The 23,797-nt window shown below is 36.4% G+C and overlaps 1 protein-coding gene across 46 annotated transcripts in view; it reads right to left on the reverse strand.

Moving 5' to 3' along the window:
• LOC134483395 (uncharacterized) overlaps nucleotides 1–23,797 on the reverse strand; it is a 235,289-nt gene that overhangs the window by 93,205 nt on the left and 118,287 nt on the right. Inside the window, exon 9 of one of the 46 annotated variants that reach the window (XM_087600905.1) lies at nucleotides 8,547–8,685. The exons of the other annotated variants lie outside the window; for them this stretch is intronic. The gene's annotated coding sequence lies outside the window, so the exon portion shown is untranslated. The remainder of the gene's footprint in view (nucleotides 1–8,546; nucleotides 8,686–23,797) is intronic. 46 annotated transcript variants of the gene reach the window in all.

The following is a 23,797-nucleotide window of genomic DNA, read 5'->3' on the forward strand; positions in this document are numbered from 1 at the left end:
GCTGGCTAGTTTTAATAGTGCTAGAAGATGCCTGTTTACATTTTCTAGGTAGAAGGAAATATCTCATAACTTTCTTAGACATTGTTAAACCTTATATGCTACATTAATGACCTGCCAGGACAAAAGCACTCATAGTGCAACTGGGTAAATATGCATATGTGTGGCCCACGGAATGGCACTATTAGAAGGTGTGGTCTTGTTAGAGGAAGTGTGCCACTGTGGGGTGGGCTTAGAGATCCTCCTCCTAACTGCCTGAGGATGCTTTGTCTGTTCTTGTCTTCCTTCATGTGAAGATGTAGAAGAAATCAGCTCCTCCTGCACCATCATGCCTGCCTGGATGCTGCCATGCTCCCACCTTGATGATAATGGCCTGAACCTCTGAACATTTAAGCTAGCCCCAATTAAATATTGTCCTTTATAAAACTTACATTGGTCATGGTGTCTGTTCACAGGAATAAGTCCCTAACTGAGACACTACTTATTTGAGTAACCAACGATATTCTTGATTAGAATCAATGCCTTTTCTGCAGGAGAGAATTCTGGAATGGCACTGCAAACATTGACAACAAATATGCCTAAGGAATTTGTAGATCCTAGGAAAGAATATATTAATTTTATTTATCTAAATGGACAGTTTGTCAAATCCCCTTTTCAATATTTCTGTTTATTTCCATAGTTACATGTTTGTGATTCTTTAAGTAGATAGACTCTTATTATAGTTGGTGTTGATTAGCACATGGATGAATAACTACTAAAAATACTGAGAATAAGGAACTATTATAGTTCAGCCACAGTTGGTACATCGAAATAAGCTGCACTGGTGTCAAACAATATTAATGAAAAGATGCAGAAATTAAATAAAAGTAGAGGATTAGAGAAATTCTGTTAAATGTTGTCTCTATAAATGGCATGGCTGATGCAAATATGAATTCCAACAGTTACAGTTAAATGTGCACCCCTCACAAGATCAAGAGCAAATTCAGGGAAGGAGGATGAAGCATATAATCCAACTGTACATGCAGACATTGCTATTGGAGTAAATGGCTACTAGGGTTGCAAGTATCCTGTTTTCTTAGGAATGTGGTCACTAGTAAGGATAAAGCAAACTTATTCCAGCATTAAGGCAAGGAAAACCAAACTCAGAGCTAAAATCCTGGTAAATGAAGAAACTCAAAGCATTTTCAATAAAATCAGAAACAAGACTAGTAAGGTTACACTTCCTGTCTTATTCAGTACAATATTAGGAATCTTACAGAAGCCACAGATGTGAAGGACATAAAGGCCATAGGAGTAGGAAAAGCAGAAGTCAATTCATTATTATTTAAATATGATAGGATTATATAAGTAAAAGGTGCTAAATACAACTTCAGAATGTGCATAGTGCTAATTATTAGATTCAGTAAATTTCCAGGATTAAAAATTAATGAAAAGGATCATGTTTCTGGAAAAATTTTTGAGAAAGAAATAATAGACACAATATCATTTACAATACATATAAATTATAATTTTATATACATTGTTAACTATAATATATATATACCATCAACATGTTTTGAAAAGTATCATAGGCTTGGGGATTTGGCTCAGTGGAAGAGCGCTTGCCTAGTAAGCGCAAGGCCCTGGGTTCAGTTCCCAGCTCCGAAAAAAAAAAAAGAAAAATATCATATATATATATATATATATATATATATATTTTGTTATAATTTGGATGTGCATTTGTAAAGAAAGAAAAAAATTAGATCTAGAAGCGTAGGGAGGTTGGGAGGAACTGGGAGAAGTAGAAAAGTAGAAAAAAGGAAACTAATTATGGTTGATTGCATTAAAATTAATTTTCAATAAAAATACAATATATTTTTAATGAAAAACAAAACACACTTGCAAAAACATCCACAAACAACCTAATAAACAAAGAAAAACAAAACCAAAAGGCAAGATACACCCTTATTGGTTTACCTGATGAACAATGGCTAAAAGACAGAAATCAGCATGCTACTTTTCATATAAATATTTTACATAAATTTTAATCAAATCAAGGGACAGAGCAAGATAAAATAGATTACATATCCAAGGAAAATTTTTCCTAATTCACCAGTGTATTGTTGAATCAGGGCAACATTACAAAATTAAAAAAAAAACTAATAAATAATACATATCAGAAGACAATAAAGGACTGTAAACATTCAAACTAGATTACATTATTAGATCTCAGAAAATAAATGTTAATTATTCTGCACCACTGTGTATATATGTATACACATACACACAGTGCCCTCTCCACTGCCCTCACTTTGGAACCCCTTTTCTTTATTATAACTATCATAGTGTCATAACTCATACTGCTGTGGTTTCCCTCTGATGGCAATCTTTATATTAATCCTCATGTGCTTTTATCCCTTCATATCCTTCAGGGCATGGAAGACATAATTTAAACTCCCTTAGGAATATTATTTTTATGCACCATCTGTTTACCGACTTAAATGTTCTTCTTTTTTTTAATCTGACTGCCATTAATCCCACACACCTATAATCCACAATACTGTCAAAAAGGAAGCCAGGTGCAAATGTAATAGTTTTCTGATCTGATCCTTCAAAGACTTGAGGTCCATAGAATATTTTTCTAATCTCAACACATTTGCAATACTTATTGTGCAAAAAACATGTCTACCTAAGAAAGAAAAAAAGGATCAAATTAGGAGCTGACCGTGGTTGTTGCACTGCCTTGCTGATCATTCCTATGCTGGATACAAGAGGCACCTTTGGCTGCCTCTTCTCAGAACTGAACCTGCTGCACTGACTTGATTAATCACAGTCCCAACCCCGAGTCTGTGCCTGTGAGCCAGCACAACCATGCAGTCACACATGTGTGCATGTTTCCAGGCTCCAGGGATTCAAAATCTTTTCTAAAGCTAACGACATAAGCAGGAAGTGACGAGTTTAGGCTTTCCTATTGCTAGTATGGAAGAGGGGGTCTTCACAAGCTCTTTAGAAATGTTAGGATAAAATTAATGTATTTCCGGGGCAACGGGGATACATAATGGAGATTTATAGTCATCTTTAGATCTCTAAAGGAAACAAAGAGTGCTTAGGAAAAACATAACCGAAACTAGGGAACATACAAAAGCTTTCTATACTTGTAGTACTATGATGAGAAATCACTAAAGAATAAAGGATTCTGCCTTAACAACATTCTGCATTATTCAGGTTTTACTTGATTAGTTATGTTTTTAAAATATCCTATGTGTTCATAGAAATGAAAACCTTATTATGAACATAATATTTGATGTTTAATAAAAAGATGTTTTTCTTTCTGTGATGAAGTTTATTTCCATCATGTTTTCAAAATTATTGCTATGATATACTTTTTATTTTTGTTTATTTTTAAAACAGAATAATACTCATTTGAATTTGCGGAACTAGGACCTCACTTTTTAGACCAGACATGCTTTGAACTCTGAGATCGACAGTTTCTGCTTCTTAAATGCTAGAAGAAAAGTCATGTGCCAACATGGTTACCTAGACCTGATGATGATGATGATGATGATGATGATGATGATGATGATGATGATGATGATGATGATGATGATGATGATGATGGTGATGACGATGATGGTGATGATGATGATGATGGTGGTGGTGGTGGTGGTGGTGGTGATGATGATGCTTTTAATCACTACATTTATTTTATCCACATGGATAATGGACATGGTGGATTTGATGGTTACAGAGTCATTATCCCAAATTAGGGCCCCCTGGGGCACCTGAAGATTACCCTTTTCCCATTTAGCTCTGGAGACTGATTTCTCTAAATGATGTTTTCAAAGATTGTCACCAGATCTCTGGAGATTGACTCAGTAGCCATAACTAAGACAAATGAAATTTTGTGAATGGCATAGTTGGATGGAACAGAGAAGATCAGTGAGAGGTTGACACTTAACCCTGGTAAAGTAGTAGGCTCACAGTGCCATGGAAGCTGCAGTTCCTCACACAGAGACAGATGATAGTGGACTTTGGAGAGAGCACCATTGGTGGGTCCGCTAATACATTACAACACTGAAAGTATGCAAGGGATTCTTAATCCTTTTGTATGTTGTTGAACACCTTGATCTCTACAACCTGAAAACTTTAGATATCCTACACTGTGTCTCCCAAGTAGTTCTCTTTTTCAACTTTGGGAAATTCTCAAGTTTCCCAGCCATTTTATCTTTAATCATTAATGTATATTTCTCTCTGTCTCTTTCTTTCTCTCTATCTCTGCCTCTTAATCAGTCTGTGTGTTATTCTCTCGCTGCCTTTCTCTGTCTCTTTCTGTTTTTCTGTCTCCGTCTCTCTCTGTCTCTGTCTCTGTCTCTCTCTCTTTGTGTGTGTGTGTGTGTGTGTGTGTGTGTAAATAGTGTAGAGGTATGTAGGTGCCAAAAGCTGTGTATGACTTCAGATATGCAGTTCCATGTAGTTTTGAGATTCCTGACACAATTCCTTGGAAATCTTGCAGAGCATGTCTTGTTTTCCATAAGCAGAAATATAACTCAGGCTCTTCTATGCATACTTAGACCTTACACTTAGGTCTTGGTGATTTAAATGCCTGCTGAATATGAGAATGACAGTGAAAGCAAAACTGTAGAAAGGCTTCTGATTTTAAATGTTCATACACAATTTTTTTCCAGTATATGAAAATATGACAGTGATATCCTCTCTGCAAATCAAAGACCACATAGGAAACGGAAATGCATAAGGAATTAATAAATGTGTTAGCACCTTAGAATTTGTTCTATGTCCTGCCCAGCAGTTACCTAGATATAGCGAGGTAGGCCTGGCTTGCTATAAAAGGGAGTGTTTGGCCTCTCTCTACACCTTTTACCTTTCTGGAACCTTTTCCCACTCCATTTCTACACCCCACCTTTTCTATGTGTCCTCAAGTGACCTACTCCTCCCCCTCTTTCACCCTCCTCTTTTCTGCCTCTACCCCCTTGCCACCTCCCCTTACCATGACTCCAACTCAACTCTATTATATACTAGACCCATCTTATGGCTGTTACCTCAGGGAAATGGATGCTTCAGTATGCGCCTGCTGAGTCAACCCACCACACCAAACTATGTTCCATGAAAATATATCCTTTGCTTTTTAAAACACAGAACTTGGTGCAGTAACCGCCAGGGCTCAGCCTAACATGTAGACAAACAGAAGACACCCAGAGAATAAAATGTTTCATATTGCCTAGGACAAAGTGAGTTATTGCTCCCACTTTCCTCCTCCACAGAAGAATGCCTCTCATCTTCTAGGGCTGATGGCCAGACTGAGTTATGATAGAAACCACTGGGACCTGGGAAAACTGTTTAGGTAATGGACTGTAGACTAACTTCTGTCATTTTATTTAATATATTACATCTAGATTATAATTCATTCTTCCCAGGTTTCTGATTACATTGAAGATAAAGTAATGACAGCTTGACAGCTAAAAATCAGACAACTGTCTCCTTAACCCAAACTAATCCATCACTTTGTTAGCTCATTAGTCTATTCATTAACTAGTTAAGACTATCACATCGCTTACCTAAAAGCAGACAGGTTTGCTTTGCTCATAGGCTTCAGGATAAAGGATATCCAAGTTCAGATGTAACCTTTCACAGACATAATCTACTACATCCTTATCTAAACTCAGTTTCTAGTGACTATATGTTTCATATTTCTTCCCCTTACAATACCACTGTTATATTTAGACTTTAAGAGTATCGAATTCAATTTCTTACTCAAAGAGTTTTGAAAAATTAGTTTAACCCTAGTAAAACATTCCACTATATGACCCGACTTTTATAATCACAAGTGCAAATATTATGTTTTTTTTGATTATCTTCTAAATATATACTTAAAGTGTATCTCGTGCTAAATTTAAACTATTATCTATCAAAGTAATAAACTTAAGTTTCCTTTGGCTGTCTTCTATCTATATATTTGAAATCTTTCTCACACTCAATCCATCTGATCAACTACCAAATTCACAAGATCATCAAATTTTGATTGTCTTTCAAATGTAAACTTAAATTTTTTTCATTTTACTAAATTTATATCTATTCATTCTCCTAGATAGAAGCCCCTCTTTTTCCTTCTGCTCCTCAAAAGACTTTTGTCTTCCATAAGCTCAGTTTAAACACTGTTCATGGTATTAACAAACATCTCTTTTGTAAGTTTATAAGCTCCAGGAAACACACTCAGATCTACCTCTTATTGACCAAACAGGCTCCATCTGCCAGTCAATAGCCTAAGGTACTATCTGTTACCTATTCCTCTCCTGTTCCCTGGATTTGAGACTCTCCTTATCTCAACCACCAAGACCTAAGCGTTTCAAATGTATATTTAAGAAAAATGTGTTTTCCCCCCAAACTTACTTAACTTTATTTTCCACTCTCTCTGTGTGTGTGTGTGTGTGTGTGTGTGTGTGTGTGTGTGTGTGTGTGTGTGTGTTTATCCTATTTTTCATTTTCAAATCCAGACATTTACTCCTGGAAACTCTACATCCAGGAAAGCTCCAGAAGGGCAACCCATGGAAGTTTCAGCCTTATCCTACCAGACACAGGCCTTCTGTGTATTCACCTTCCTAAGTACAGATGTTCCCACAAACCATGGACAGCAAGGAAACTTACAAATCTAAGACTTGACCAACATCTCTATCCCCATTTTCTTAGGTTTCCTAGAGACACATCACCATATCATCTCTTATTTTTAATTAGACAAAACTGTAGGAATGTTAGCACCTTAACTTTTTTTTCTTCTAGGTTCTACCAAACAGTTATTAGCAACAGCCAGATAGGCCTGGCTTGCAAGAAAAGCGACTTTTTGTGCTCTCTTCTCTTTCTCTGCCTGTCACTTTTCTTTCTCTGATGTCCTTCTACCTCTCTCCCTTCTCTACATGTTCCTGGCTGCTCGCTCTCTCTCTCTCTCTCTCTCTCTCTCTTCTTCTTCTTCTTCTTCTTCTTCTTCTTCTTCTTCTTCTTCTTCTTCTTCTTCTTCTTGTTCTTCTTGTTCTTCTTGTTCTTCTTCTTGTTCTTCTTCTTGTTCTTGTTCTTCTTCTTGTTGTTCTTGTTCTTCTTCTTCTTCTTCTTCTTCTTCTTCTTCTTCTTCTTCTTCTTCTTCTTCTTCTTCTTCTTCTTCTTCTTCTTCTTCTCCCCCTCCTCCTCCTCCTCCTCCTCATCTACCCTTACTATGCTCATAAATAAACTCTCTCATATACTAGACCTGTCCTATGTCTGTTTCCTCTGAGGGAGAGATGAATCTGTCTGGACCTGCTGAGGCAACTCCTCCCACCACAACATACCACACTTCACAAAATACATACTCAGCTTTATAAAACACATCAAACTCTGATGTATATTTGTACAATTTGTGCAGTATAAAATTATGGAAGGAAAATCTTCAAAAATAAAAGTTTTCACTGAACATGTATGGAAATACCTCTCTTCCTACCTCATGACAGAAATTTCAGAAGCTATCCCTGTGTGTGGATAAATTTGCTGCAGTTTAAGAATGAGCAGATAAGTATGGTAATATATCAATTCATGCCATATTGAGAGGAGGGAATGACCAACCATAAACAGGCTGTGCTACTGCATACCACTCCCTCTAAAGGTTCTGCCAAAGCTCAAGAAGTTTAAATCTTTGTGAAGATGTGTCTATCTCCTGTCATCTTGTACTTTTAAGATACTTTTCAAATACTGATTCATAATAGGAAAAAGCCAGTGAAACTACAATGCAGTAGTTTTATGTTTGTCAAAGTTGTCAGAGGATGCTTAGCAGTAAGTACCTAATAAGACAGAACTGATTTGTTATTTTTAAAGACAATGTTTGCATCAATAGCACTTTCTGGACATGAAGTTGCTATGTAGAGTAGACTGGCTTTAAACTTAATCATTTCATCTTCAGGTACCTCTGAGAAGACTAAGGCTAAGGGAGATATATCATGGGGGTAGTCTACCATACAGATTTCATATAATAGGGACAAAAGTTCCATCCATTTTCCTATGAATTTCACAAAGTCATTGTTTTTAATATCTGAGTAGTTTACTCTCCATTGTTTAAATGCACTACATTTTCTGTATTCATTCTTCTGTTGAGGGACATTTGAGTTGCTGATGCCAAGAGTGCTTGTAGATAGCAGTCTAGTATAGCTGTCGTCTGGAGGCATTGCCTATACCTGACTGAAACAAATGCAGATACAGCCAACAATTGGACTGAGTCTGAGTACCCCAATGGAAGAGTCAGGAAAAGGAGCTTAATGTGATTCTAATTACATAGGAAGAACAACATCAACTACATCAACTAACCAAGCACCTCAGCACTCCCAGGGATTAATCCACCAAAGAATGAATATAGGTGAGTTGGTCCATGTCTCCTGCTATATATGTAGCAGAAGACTGCCTTATCTGGCATCAGTGGGAGCTGAGGTTCTGGTACTGTGGAGGTTTGTTGGTTGCCCCATTGTATTATTCAGGGTTCTCTAGGGTCACAGAACTTATGCGTATTCTCTATATAGTAAGTGGATTTGTTGACGACTTACATTCTGTAGTCTAACTCCCCAACAATGGTCAGCAGCAGCTGTGAATGGAAGTCCATGGATCTATCAGTGACTCGGTCCCACAAGGCAGGCATATGAACAAGAGAGGACTTTCCATCTTCCAAAGTCCTTATGTAGGTCTCTAGCAGAAGGTGTGAACCAGATTAAAGTTATGTACCACCAAGCCAGAATCTGGGACTCGCTTTGTCCCAGATGACTTCGAACAAAGAGATCCCCTTTCCTTAGTCTCTTGGGATTCATAGCCACTATGCTTCAAGTTCTCCATGCCAAAATCCAGGTCAGAAACTTGTATCTCCCAGTCTCAAGGTCAGGATCACATGTGAGCCTCCAGTTCTGGATTGTAGTTAATTCCAGTGACATATCAACTAAACATGGCACAGCATGTTACAATAAAACTCGAGACCCCTTATGAACCACAATGCCAAGCAACCAGAGCTTCCAGGGACTAAGTCACTACCTAAAGACTATACATGGACTGACCCTGGACTCTGACCTCATAGGTAGCAATGAATACCCTAGTAAGAGCACCAGTGGAAGGGGAAGCCCTGGGTCCTGCTAAGACTGAACCCCTAGTGAACTAGATTGTTGGGGGGAGAGCGGCAATGGGGGGAGGATGGGGAGGGGAACACCCAAAAAGAAGGGGAGGAGGAGGGATTAGGGGGATGTTTGCCTGGAAACCGGGAAAGGGAATAACACTCGAAATGTATATAAGAAATACTCAAGTTAGTAAAAAAAAACACTTTTAAGATAAAATGACAGGACTTATAATATCAAAATAATTGCAAACTCATGGCTCTAATGATGAAATCCAATACTTGAAAATAAAGCCATAGCACTCAGTTTTGCTCTAGCAACCACAGTACCTTAAAGAATGTGGGTGTACCTTTTATGTTTGACTGCAGGCGAAGATGAAAACAAAAGGAATTTTTGTCCTTATAGTTTCATTATATTTTCTCTGACCAGAGGTATGTATACTGTGCAGTGCTTTTATGATTTACTTCCTGTAACAGGTCTACTGACTGGCTCACATCTATGCAATAGGATCTTAGCTTTGGTAGAGGGTACTGAAAGGGGAAGAGCATACTTAGCATTAAGGTGAGTTAGTATCAGTATTGCCTAGGATGCATCTTTCATGATGTGCTCTATTTTTAAATCCATTCATCAAAATAATCTAGTAATGATATTTTTTTCACTGTATCAGTTTTTTTATTGCAAAAATGCTCTGCTCTGAGGCACTCCTAGCAATATCAGCACATTGATTCTGAGATGGCACAGCAGAATAGCAGCCTGTGATTGTCTTTTTTTTCTTTTATTCTTTTTTCTTTCTTTCTTTATTTTTTTATTAACTTGAGTATTTCTTATATACATTTCGAGTGTTATTCCCTTTCCCGGTTTCCGGGCAAACATCCCCCTAATCCCTCCTCCTCCCCTTCTTTTTGGGTGTTCCCCTCCCCATCCTCCCCCCATTGCCGCCCTCCCCCCAACAATCTAGTTCACTGGGGGTTCAGTCTTAGCAGGACCCAGGGCTTCCCCTTCCACTGGTGCTCCTACTAGGATATTCATTGCTACCTATGAGGTTAGAGTCCAGGGTCAGTCCATGTATAGTTTTTAGGTAGTGGCTTAGTCCCTGGAAGCATAATGATATATTTTTAAAAAAGTAATTGTAACAAGAAAATATAAAGCACCCTTTCAAATAGTTCATCCAGAATCAAGTAAATCATTAATGTTGGCATCATTCAGTCTTGATGAAAGAGTTTGTTCCTAGTTTTATTGTAACATGCTATGCCATGTTTAGTTGATATGTCACTGGGAAACTTGCTCTTTTTTTTTTTAAATTTTATGTTGGAGGAGTGAATTTGGATGTCAGGAAAGATATGGGGGAGGACTGCATGGAGAAAGAGGAGAGAGGGGGAACTCTATAGGGTATTTAATGAATGAGAGAAGAATTTTAAAACAAATAATAGAAAACCTTAAATGTAAACAACAGAAATTTAATACTGCTAACACTCAAGATCAAGATTTCAGTTTAAGCCCATATATTTTGTAAGTATGTATGTACTGAAAAAGACACTTTAGAAACAGAATTATGTTTATCGTAGAAAAGACTTATCTTACCAGCAACTGGGAGGAAAAGAGGAGAGGAAGGGAAAAGGGGGACAAGATCAGGTGTGGGAGGAGACCAGGATGATATTCAGAGTGTCAGGAAATTGAACAGATGTATATAGAAAAAACTATTTGTGCTCTATTTGTTATGGCTTGTCTCTGAATATTAATCTTTCCATTGCCTTCTGTACCCCAATTTCCATGTAGTTTACTTACTTATACTTTTGTTATTCAAAAACAAATCACTTTCTCTAATTACCCATAATTGACCATTCAAATGCTGGTTTCATTTAAAGAAAAGTTGAGCATCCGTACTAATCACAAATATGCACATTATAATCATGTTGAGATAATATTTTTCATTAATCGGGATCATGAAAACCACACATGTTAATTAGGATGATGACAAATCTCATCCACTGGTGGTGAAAAAAACACACTTGTACTGCCACTTTGGAAATCAGTTTGGTTTTCTGGGAATATTTTATTTAAAGTTCCAGGTGTACCATTGTTGGGCTTAAATCCATGGGAAGCCATAACATATTATACACATACTTACTAGTTCCTATTCATTGCAGTTATATTCACATTAGTTATAATTAGGAAACAGTCACCTTTCCATAGTGAGAAATTGATAAAAAAATGGTACATTACAAAATGAAATATTATTAAGCTGTTAAAAATGAAATAATGGAACTCATAGTAATATGGATGGAAAAAAAACAACAACAATAACAACAACAACAGCAACAACAACAATAACAAAAAACCTCATTGTGAGTTTTCCAGAACCTCAAGGAAAATTACAGTCTGTATCAGCTTATATTTGGATGTTTTAAGCCTTCAGAACAGCATACAAGAATTCGGATAGGGGGAAGGATTTTGTAAGGATTGAGAAATAATATAAATAATTATGGGCATATTTGGGGGTGACATTGAAATGCAACAATCAAATGGAGATGGGGGAATGAGGAGGATAAAGTGGAATACTAAGTAGGACAGCTAAAACTATGAGTCAGATCAGTTCTTAATATATAACATAAATAAAAATAAAGGAAATTTAAAAAAAGTAATGGGATAGAATGACGAAACTAGACATCTCTTCCCACCAAATGAAATCTCCAACCCCACATAATGACTATATTTACTATATATCTTGGCCAAAGTGTCCTCATTGTAATACTAAGTCATCTCAAACTATTGCCTAAGCTATTGATTGCTCCATACAACTGATGATGCCCCTATTATTGAAGGCAACATCTACATTTCTTTTGAACATAGAGAATACAAGCAGGGGCCTAACTAAAACCTTTACCTTTTGAATAGTGTTGCTGGTAGTGAAATGTTTTCTGCATGGTTACTGAGGGGAACCTTAAAGACCAACACATCTATATACTATTCTATCTACCACCGTCAGCTGCCTACAGGATACACTGCTGTACTAGTGGCATCTTCAAGGGAGTAAGCAACCACTATCTGACTGGATTTGAGACATACACAATGAGACAGAACATATTACTTCCATTGATCTCATGACAAAATAGTGGAGTTCAAGGCTTAAAGCAGGTATTATTGTCTGCTATAGAAATGTAGCTACAAAATGATTCCTAATATCATTCTCTTACACCCAAAGATCAGTATATTGCTCTACTGTCATCAAAAAATCTATCATATACAGTAGATGAGGTCAGATACAGAGACCCATATCTGCCAATGTATTGAGTGGAAGAAATTGGATCACATTCTGATAAATGAGTCATTGTCATACAATCTCTTTCTTCATGGCTCAGGAAAGATTTTAGAAGACATGGTAGAAATATTGTAAGAATATTGTAAGTAATATTGGTGCTGGGAGGAATGCAAGCAAGTCATTAATAATGTCCAGGTATAGTAGAACTGGTACACAAATGTACTCATATAACTCAGGAAGCCATGTGCAGGTTCTGCACAGGTTTTGCAGGTAAAGATTGTTAGAGGTACAACCACAAATAGTTAGAACTGAATACGAACTACCTCACTAAGAAGCTCTATCCATTTGACAAATTTTCCTTTATCAATAACTGCTTTGGTCCAGTATTGTTTCATGGGAGTAGAATCCACACTCAAGCACAGGCTATATGTTAACTTATATAAATCAGTGGTAACTTTGAATTTTTTGACTCACAATATAGTATATTTTAATATTACTGGTAATTTTCTCATATAGTATGACTTCCAATTTAATACTTGCATGGGCTTTTCTCTGTATGTATACACAGAATGTATAACTGTGTGTCTATGTGATTCTCGTGTTTTTTTTATCTTTTTGGATATCTTTGGTTGTTTGCTCTATTTCTGTCATGTTAGTTTTTTTTTCATGTTTTCTAAGGGGTAGGATGAGAACATGAGGAATTAGGTCATTGTGGAGGTCGAAAGTATCAGGGAGGACAAAGTAAGGAGGGATTAGAATATGTTGTTTGAAAAAAATCAATTTTCAAAAATTAGTAATTCAAAAACTAATATAGATTCCATACTCATTCATCATTAGGTATAAAATTTAATAAAGTTAGTCTTCAGAGGATACATTTCTATTGCTCAGAGGAAAACTTGTGCAAGTCAATACTCTACTTCTGCTCTGATGTTTTCCAGGATGGAACTCTGTTTTGACTGGAGTTCATTTTATATACCCTGCCAACTAACGGGTAAGTCAATTTATTTTTTCACTGAAACAGTGGGGTTTCAACTCAGGAACTGTAACAAACTGGGCATACATCCTATGTCTCAAAGGTTTTGAAAAGCTTAAAAATCCTTTGATTTCATTTGTAGTGTCCTTTTGTTGAAGCATGTAATACATAGTTACTGCAAATTATTTTACATTACTTATGTCTCAGATAAAGTAGTTATTTGTTTATTTATCTCATCATTTATACTGACTCATTTTCTGATTTTTTGATACATGCTCCCAAACTGCAGACTAGGGTTCCTTCTAATTAGTGTAATCCAAAGTGTCCTCAGAGAAGTACTCCACGTTCATCTCTCTCAATGTGCAATTACAGGTCACAGCAAGGTAACTTCCATCTAGTTTTTCCTATTTAAAAAATTCAATCCCTAAAAGAAACGAAACAATGAAATTTACAGGTAAATGAATGGAACTAGGAAACATCATACTGAATGAAGTAGCCCAGACCAACAAGACAAATATGTTATCTATGAGCTTATATGTGGATATTAGCTGTTAAGTCAATGATAAAAATGTGCAATGTACAGAACCGTATAAATTGGGTTTAGAGTAAGGAACTAGGAATAATAGATAGGTCGCCATAGAAAAGGGAACTGGAATAGATTAATATGTATAGCATGGTGGCTGGAAAGGGAGGAACAAGTAGTAATCATTAGTGAAGAAGTGAGTAAAAGAGGGAATATGGAGATAAATAAAATTAAGAGCCATTTGATGGCTACTATTGTAACAAGCAGCAAACCATTTATGAATATATGCATATGAATGCAATTTAAATTAATTCCTTGAACAATACGTATCTTGACTCACAGGTCTTGCTGGCTTACTCTAAGTTAAGCAGCAATGCAGTAGCTTTGTGCATATCCCAATAAGTGAGATGATCAGTCTGTAAATATGGATATAACTCTATTCCTGAAGGCATGAAAATTAAAAAGTGACATTCATATATTTGATGTGGTATGTGGGACAGGAAAGGACAAAGGATAAGGAAAAATGTGGAGTGACTCTTTGTGATATTAATCTTCAAAAATTGACTGAATAATGTCATTAGAATCCATTTCAAAAAAGATCTATCTAGTCACCTATCATTTGTCTATCTATCATCTATCTGTCTGTCTATCTTTCTATACACCAACCTACCTTACTATTTATCTCTCTTAGAAATATTGTCCTTATATAATAAAAATATGGCATCAGCAAACCTTCATGCATGTATTTCCTCATTTTATTTGTATTTATTTTTGGGTGTGTTTGTGTGAATTCCTTAGTGTGGTTTGATCGTATTCACTTTTTCCTCCCATTCCTTCCAGATGAAATCCTTCCTTGCCCATTTAATATTGTGTCTTTTTCAGAAACAATTTCAAATGTAGTTTATATAGCTGTGAATCAAGTAAGGTGTAGCATCAGCAGCCCTGGAAAAACTGCCTACTCATGCACTAGTGGTATGAATGTCATGAGAATAACCAGCATACATTCTGGTTGCATTTAAGGCTTGCTTTCAAAATTGCAATTTTTAAATTTTCCCGTTATTTGAACAAAAAAATCCTGTAGCCAAAGAACCATAGGCCCTAAGGGAAAGTCAAATGTCATTACTCTGCTAAATGAACATATAGTATTAATCTAACTCCTTAGACTTATCCTTAGACTCAAAGCTTAGTGTATTTTTTCAACCCTCTTGAGAGAAAGATCTGCTAGAACATCATGCTTAACGTAGAGATCAATAGCTGTTCAAGATGCATGGAATAAGAGAATGCTCAATTCCAGTCACTAAATAAAATGCCTATATCATGTCTCCTGCCCAAGGTTCAGGATTCATTGTGGAAGACAGGATGGTAGAATTAGAAGTATTGTAGACAGCAAATAACTAAACCCAGCTTTCTTCAGTGATGTGGCTACTGATGAATAGTACACACTGACGTCAATGAAGGTTACACAAAGGATTTATTCTTTCTCTCTTTCTCTCTGTCTCTGTCTATCTGTCTCTCTCTGTCTCTCTGTCTCTCTGTCTCTCTGTTTCTCTCTCTCTGTCTCTCTCTCTGTTTCTCTCTCTCTCTCTCTCTCTCTCTCTGCGTGTGTGTGTGTGTGTGTGTGTGTGTGTGTGTGTGTGTGTGTGTGTGTGTGCCATGACTGCACATAAAGGTCTGTGGAAAAATCTGGGGAGCCAGTTTACCACATGTGCATGTATATAGAGAGCAAACTCAAATTCTCAGGCTTAAACAGCAATTACCTGTGTCAGCTGAGATATTGATTTTTATTTGTTATTTTTGATAGATTTATATATGAACATAATGAATATTAGTCACATGCATCCTGTTACACTCTCCAATTAGTATACCTTCTGCCATGGAAATATTTATTTCCAACAAGATTTCCTGCTAATTTCATGAAATATATGTACTTTCATGAAGTTCTGAATGGTCAATATGGTTTCATTTAACATTTTCTTTTGGTGTTAAATTTTCATAGCTCAAAAATCATAGTATAATTATATCATTTCTTTGAAGTTGGTGATAAAAATCCAGGAAAATTCAGAAATAAGTAACGTAGTAGAGAGAAAGAATTTTATAATTACTCCATTTAAGAATATATATTGAAAAGGGAACTCAGAGTGTGCAGACAAATTCTGATTCTTCTCTTTATTTCCTTCAATCTTTCAAGCTCAAACACCATTCAGACACTCTAAACAAAGTAGGTAAATCTCTTCTTGTCAATTTTCCTTGTACATACAAGAAAGTGAGGGCAAGTCTGATACTTGTGAATTGTGCAAACAGTCATGTAAGTCTACCTGCTTGCTGCATGTGTACTAAAGACTGAACCCTGTTCTTATCTCTATTCAAGCAGGCATAGTGTTTAGAAGCTTCACCACCAAACTGTAATAGATATATTCAATAATTCTCCTTGTCCTCTGCTTACCCCTCTCTCCATAAAACATCGACCAGAGGAGAGTAAAGGGAACAAAATTGAAACTGATGATAAGGGAACATGGGGAAAGACTTTTTAAATTTATTTTCAAAGGGACATTTGGAAATTGTGATGGTTTGAATATGATTGGCCCAGGGAGTGGAACTGTTAGGAGGTGTGGCTTTGTTTGAAGAAATGTGTCATTGTGAGGGTGAGTTGGAGACCCTCTTCCTAGCAGCCTGAGAATTCTCAGTCTGTTCTTGGCTTCCTTTGGATGAAGATGAACAATTCTATTCTCCTCCTGTACCATGATTTTCCTGGAAGCTGCCATGTTCCAACCTTGACTGAATTTCTGAACATGTGAGCCAGCCCAAATTAAATGCTGTCCTTTATAACACTTGCACATGTCATGGTGTCTGTTGATTATATTCCATCACTAACAAGGTATGGTAAAGACAATCTTTCATTTCTTTCTTCATCTAAAAGACAATTACATTTGTAAAAATGAGAGCAGATGTTTTCTCTTTCTAAATTCATTTTCACATAAATGTTTTCTTTTTCTGATTATTTCATATAAAACTAATATGTTAAATCATTCCAAGATTCCCTCCTCATTTTCATATTCTTCCAATGCCCTCTACTCCCCTCCAATCACAATCACTTCTATAAATATTGTTACGCAGACCCACACACAATCACACAACACACACACACACACACACACACAGAGAGAGAGAGAGAGAGAGAGAGAGAGAGGTTGAGACAGAGACAGAGACAGAGACAGAGAGAAGAAATGATGTAAAAATCTCAAACAGTACTAGAGAGAAGGCAGAGGAAGTACAGGGGCTTGATTCTAAAATCTTGCTTCTGTGCTCTTAGTATAATACCCAGAAGTCACATGGTAGGATATGATTAAGTCTTTTTAATATATTTCTAAACTCCAGTCATTCTTTATTTTGAGCATGCCACCCATCAACACAGAGATATGAAAAATGAATAAATAGGAGAAAAACTTAAACCATACTTCAAATGAGGAAACATAGTAATCATTGGTACTCAAAGAAGAAATTATTCCATCTTGCTACTTATTAAGGCAGTACATAAATCCTATAGACAAGTAAGTGATATATAAAATTTGCTTAGTAAAACAATGTAAAATACAATAATACACACAGAAAGTTTGACTAGTAAGGTACCACTATATTTGGTGATGGTAATATAACTGATAGCTTTTTTTAGTGTCAATACAGGATTTTTTTCCCTTTAATCAACTCATTTAATCACTTTACACCGAGAACACAGTCAACCCTCACAGTGCTCCCTCACATAGCCCATCCTCTTATCCCCCTCTTCCCTTTTTCTTTCCTCTTTGAGAAGGGATATTCTTCCCTGGATAACAAATTATTCTAGTATACCAAGCTGCCACAAGAGTAGGTACATCTTCTGTCACTGAGACCAAATAAGGCAACCCAGTTTTTAGCGGAACAGTGACAGGACTCACAGTCCAGCAACAGAGCCAGGGACAGCTCCTGCTTCAGTTGTTGGGTGGCTCACAATACATGATTTTTAAAAATAATACAAAATTGCTCTATGAGTATGTCTTGTGTGTTTGTTCTAGTGGCTGGCCGGAAGTTACATCTTTCAAGCACCCATTATACAAAAGTGTAAGCTTGCCTATCACAGAAGACTGTATAGATAGGGACATGATCATACGAAACATGAAGCTTTTTGTTATCAATTTTCTTTTCTCTTCTCTTCTTCTTCTTCTTCTTCTTCTTCTTCTTCTTCTTCTTCTTCTTCTTCTTCTTCTTCTTCTTCTTCTTCTCCTCCTCCTTCTCCCCCTCCTCCTCCCCCTCCTCCTCCCCCTCCTCCCCCTCCTCCTCCTCCTCCTCCTCCTCCTCCTCCTCCTTCTTCTTCTTCTTCTTCTTCTTCTTCTTGATTTTCCAAGGCAAGGTATTTTATTGCTGTGAAGGGAGACCACAACCACCACAACTCTTAAAAGTGTAAATATTTGTGCACTTGCCTAACAAGGGCAAGGCCCTGGGTTCGGACCCAGCTCCGAAAAAGAAAAAAAAAAAGAAAAAAAGAAAAAAGAAAAAAAGTGTAAATATTTACTTAAGACTGGAATACATCCTCACAGGTTTAATTCATTTTTATTGTGGTGGAAAACCTGGCAGCATGCAGGCAGATATGTTGACAGAAATTGAGCTGAAAATTCTACATCTTGATCTGCATGCAGCAGAAGGAGACTGTGTGGGGCTTTACCATAGAAGACTTCAAAGCCTGATCCCACAGTGACATGCTTCTTCAAACAAAGCCACACCTTCTACCAATGCCATTTTCTGTGGGCCAATCATGCATTCAAAACACTACAGGGTATTGTTTCGTGTACCCTTGGCTGCCCTGCATGTATGTCTCTAGACCAAACTGCCCTTAAACTTATAGAGATCCTCCTGCTTTGTTTCCTGAGAGCTGACCTTAAAGGCATGCACTACTACGGCCAGATATTTTGTATTATACTAAGGCAAAGAAAAGATTATCAATTTAAAATGTTAATAATAAAAATGAATACGATTTAAGAGTGATCAGTTTCAGTGCAGCACAAAAGAAAATATTATTAAGGCACAGTATGGTGGATAGGAATGGTTCATAGACTCATGTATTTGGAGGCTTGTTCCACAGGAAATTGCATGATTACTAGGTATGACCTTGTTGGAGTGAGTTGTACCTGGTTGAAGTTCATGTGCTACTATGGGCAAGCTTTAAGGACTCAGCCACTTAACTTTCTTGGTCTTGTGAATCATGGTGTTGAACTTGCAGCTTCTTCTCACCTCCATATTTGTCTCCATGCCACCATACTTTCTACCATGTGAACAATAGTGTAAGTGTATGAACAATAAACCACCCCTAGTTAAATATTTTCTTTTATATGTGTTTCCATAGTCATGGTGTCCCTTTACCTCCAAGAAAATCAGAAATATTGGAATGAGTCCAGCTGGAGGCTAGAAACCACAAGTAAGAGAGAAGTTGTTACTAGGATTTGGTGTTATTCTGTGACAGCACTGACCAGTTTTTGAAAAGGATTGTGGAAGGCCTTAGGAAATTTGATATTCAAAAGACTTTGAATGTTCAGACCTCAATGAGAAGTTCTGAGGAGCTTGAAAGACAAGAATGTCACTTGCAGTGTGGAAGATGGAGGTATAGCTTGTGAACTTTCAGAGTGAAATTTAGATTATATATCAGAAGAGTTTGCTATTTTGAACTGAAAATATCATTCTGGTCAGCTGAAAATAAAGACTCAGTCATGATTAATGAGAGACCAGAAATACTGAATTGAAACACTTGTGTTACTGGGACAATTGATCATGTTTAGCTGCAGCTAAGAAATTATAGGTGATTGATGAAGGGAACAGAATCATCTCCTGAAATCACAAACTGTGTTCCACAGGTCACCAAAGTTGTACTGTGTTTTGTCAGCTGCACTTGGTAACCTGTAGAGACACCCTGGAAGTACTGGTTCTGAAGGCATGAAACAAGACTTGGAGACATGGAGAGAGCCTGTGACTTGACACTGTGAGACACTAGGAGATTGGTAAAGGTGAATACTCAGTCACACTGAAGGCTAGGACTGACGCGGTCATGCAAAGAAGGTTGGCATGAGGAAGAATCCTATGAGAGCCATTGGTGAAAGTGGAGCCCAGTGTCAGCAAATGATGCCGGCAGTTTTGGAACTAACTGTATGTACCATGGGAAAACCAAAGAACAGTAGCAACCGTAGAGTGGATCCAGCTCAAGCCTAGATGATAAAGTATGTGTTACAGAGGGCAGAGTTGTAGAAGTGACACAGGCTTGTTGGATGAGTTCAGTAGATCTTCAGTCGATCCTAGATACTGGGTGGTTGTGATCTGATTTTGCTTTGATTTGATTGTAACTATGCCCTAATTTTTTTTTGAGGTAAGAAAGTATCTTACTGGAGCCCACAACTGAGATCTCAAATTTTAAAAGACTTTGTACTTTAAAAGGGATTTTAAAAAGGCACTGAAATTTTAATGTGTTTTAGTTTATAAAGCACATTAAATCTTCAATTTGTGAGACTTCTAAAATTATTTATGTTTTTTAATGAGAGATATTCGGGATGAATAAGAAAGGAATAATTGTGGCTTAATAGCAATGTGTTTGTGGGTCAGGTGAACAAGGGGTTAGTTATATCACCTGACTTTGAGTATCAAATTGAGATAAAATCATTAAGAGAAGCAGTTTCAGTGGAGGAAATATCTCCATGAAACCTAGTTATAAAATATTTCCACAATTAGAGATTAGAGAGGAAGTACCAAGATTATTTTGATTGGTATCCACCCACAGATGGTATTTGTGGGTTTTAATGCAAGTAGGCTGAGCTGGTTGGAAGCATTACTCCTCCATGGCCCTGCATCAGTCCTGCTTCCAACTTCTTCCTCTGTACTGAGGTCCTTTGCTGATGAAGAGCAATGTGGAAGTGTAAGCTAAATTAAACCCTTTCTCTCCAATAAGATTTTACCATGGCATTTTTGTTGTAGCAATAGAAACCCTAAGACACAGAGATAAAATCTTACGGAGCAGGTCCAATTAGAGTAACACTGGCATATAGAAAAATCACTACATTCAAGTTGTTTTGTGGGCTTTGGTATTATATTACTTTCCATTTTCAGATTGGATTCTTGTTCAAAGACTGTGCATATAAGTAGAGAACATATAGTAGCTATAATAATGCAAAATGACATGTGAGGAATTTAATGCCCTTAATTATGTCAATAAATAATGATTTCCCACAAGAGGCAGGAAGATTCAACAAAAATATGTTAACTAGCTGATAATAATAATCATGATGACAAAGTTAATGATGATTTTGCTTTAAATAAGGATGATACAAACCATCAACTCTGGTTGATAATTCAAGAATCCTTCTAAACACACTCAAAAAAAAAACTCTCAAAACAGATGGAACTAGTTCTATTCACATTAAAGTAAAAAGGCAATTATGTATACATGAAAATGTTTTCTTCATCAAGTTGATGTCATGCCCACAATTATGTGATAATTCACTTACAAATGACTGACCTTGAATATGATATTTTGCATTTACTTGGTCCAGTGATTGGCACTATTTAGAGGTGTGGCCTTGATGGAGTAGGTGAGTCACTGTGAGCATGGGCTTTAAGCCCAGCTCCCTGGAAGAGACTTTTCTACTAGCAGCCTAAAGATGAAGATGCAGAACTCTCAGTTCTTCCTTTCTTCCTGCACTATATCAGCCTGATCACTGCCATGTTACCTCCTTGATGATAATGGACTGAACCTCTTATCCGGTAAGCCAGCACCAATCAAATGTTGTCCTTATAAGAGTTATCTTGGTGATGGTGTCTGTTTACAGCAATAAAACCCTAACTAAGACACATATCCTATAAAAGATTCATGTTTAAGTGGATAAAAGAATTTGTTTTTGTTTTCGTTTTTTGCAAAGAGTATGGATTTGGGTCTCAGTATTCAGATTATGGTGCACAACAGTTTGTAACTCTAATTACAGGGATTGAACAACCTCTCCTGAATTTAATGGGTACTAGTCCCATATTGAGTACATAAACATGTGTATCCAAGACAATTACATATATAAAATAAACTATATACATTTATAAATAATTTAGAAAAATTGTTTGGACGAAATATTCTGTCTATTTCTTCAACGGTAGATATCTTGTTGTCCTTTCCGTAACACACAATGAGATTATTCCCTACCTGTGTTTGATAAATGCTCTTCAGGACCCATTGCCATGAATGTGCAGTTTAATATTCTTGTTATGCATTTAAGGGTGGAGTTATAATTAATTTATACAGTTGTATAGTTATTATAATAATTGTGGTCATATATACATGTATTTGTAATATATATATATATATCATGACAAATATGCATATATGACAAAAACTCAGTATTTCATTAAAGCAAAATCATAGCACTGAGACATATACATAATTTTATATGGCAATGTTAACATATCTATGAGAAGACAGAAGCAGTAATCTAATGTAGGCAATGTATTGTCTTTTCAATGGCAGCAATCATAGTCACAAGGAATAGTTTCCTATACAATTTTATTCTCCTTCTTTTTTTCTGTCACAATTATTTTAGACTTCTTTTAAGGAGATAGGATATTTAATATGAATAAAAGTATAAGAGTTTCTTCAACATGATAGATCAAATAATCAGAGTAGCACTATTTAGTGATTTGCATATGAACGTCTTTTTTTTCTCCAAGGTTCTCAAATATTGTTTGAGCACTTTCATCCTACACTGTAAATTTGAGGAAATACCAAAATACTTATCAAATACATGGATATAGGAATTCTTTGGGACTACATAATCTATCGCTAGTTAATATTGAGTATAGATTTGCAAGACATAGGATTAACTTGTCTCTTCAAAGCTCACATTTTTAAATAACGTTTAAATAAGGTGCCTTCAGACCACCTCAGACTATTGCATCCATATTTTAACTAGTACTGTTTTCCTGTTCCAGCTAGTGAAGACTAGTGCCTCAGAATGCTTTAAGTACTTACCAAATGGACATTTGTAACGGAAAAAAATAGTGAATTGTTAATTACATATTTTTATCATAATTTTCTATGAAAAAGAGAAGTAAATGCAAAACACTGAGGGCAATGGACGTGGCAAAGTTTAAGGAATAATTGTGGCATCAGTGTCAGAGAAATTATAAAGTTATAGGCTATAGTAAGTCAGGATATAGAGCTGCCACAACAGCACTTGTTTGAAAATGAAGTGGGGAAAATTCTTTGTTGTATAAATTACTGAAACCTCAGCCCAGGGTTTCTACCCAACCTTTGGTAATTGAGTTACCATCCTACCTCACAAAAAAAAAAAAAAAAAAAAAAAAACCAAACACAACACAACACACACACACACACACACACACACACACACACACACACACACACACACAGACGGTCTTTGTATTTCAAATAACCCTTAGTCAGCACAAGAGATGGGCAGATACATAGTCCCCATGATATTAGAATCTACTTTCTTATGATAACACTGAATATGTACTGTTGTATCTGGGTTGTTCTTAGCTCTTACTAGGCAGCCCAATGACCATGCTCTCTAGAAACTTAACCCATGGCCACTTCTCCTTTCTACTCTCCTGAACCATCACTCCTGTTTTCAATGCTAGAGCTGGATTAACTTCCTCAGGCACAATTGGAAAGACAGGGAGAATTGGGGAAGGCATGTATAATCAGGAATTTCTTTTTATCATAAATATATGATACTAAATATATACATTGATGTATTTGTGACTTTTCACAATGTCAGAATTGATTGAAGGGTGATAAATTTAACATTTGTCATAATTTTTTAAGGAAATTTTCTAAGTAGACCCAATTTCACTCAATAACTGGTAAATTACATAGAATAATATTTTGTCTTTAATTTTATTTATTTATCTTTTTAAGTTTATGTATT

The sequence above is a fragment of the Rattus norvegicus genome, chromosome 1 (assembly GCF_021556685.1).
Source record: "Rattus norvegicus strain SHRSP/BbbUtx chromosome 1, alternate assembly SHRSP_T2T, whole genome shotgun sequence".
NCBI lineage: Eukaryota > Metazoa > Chordata > Mammalia > Rodentia > Muridae > Rattus > Rattus norvegicus.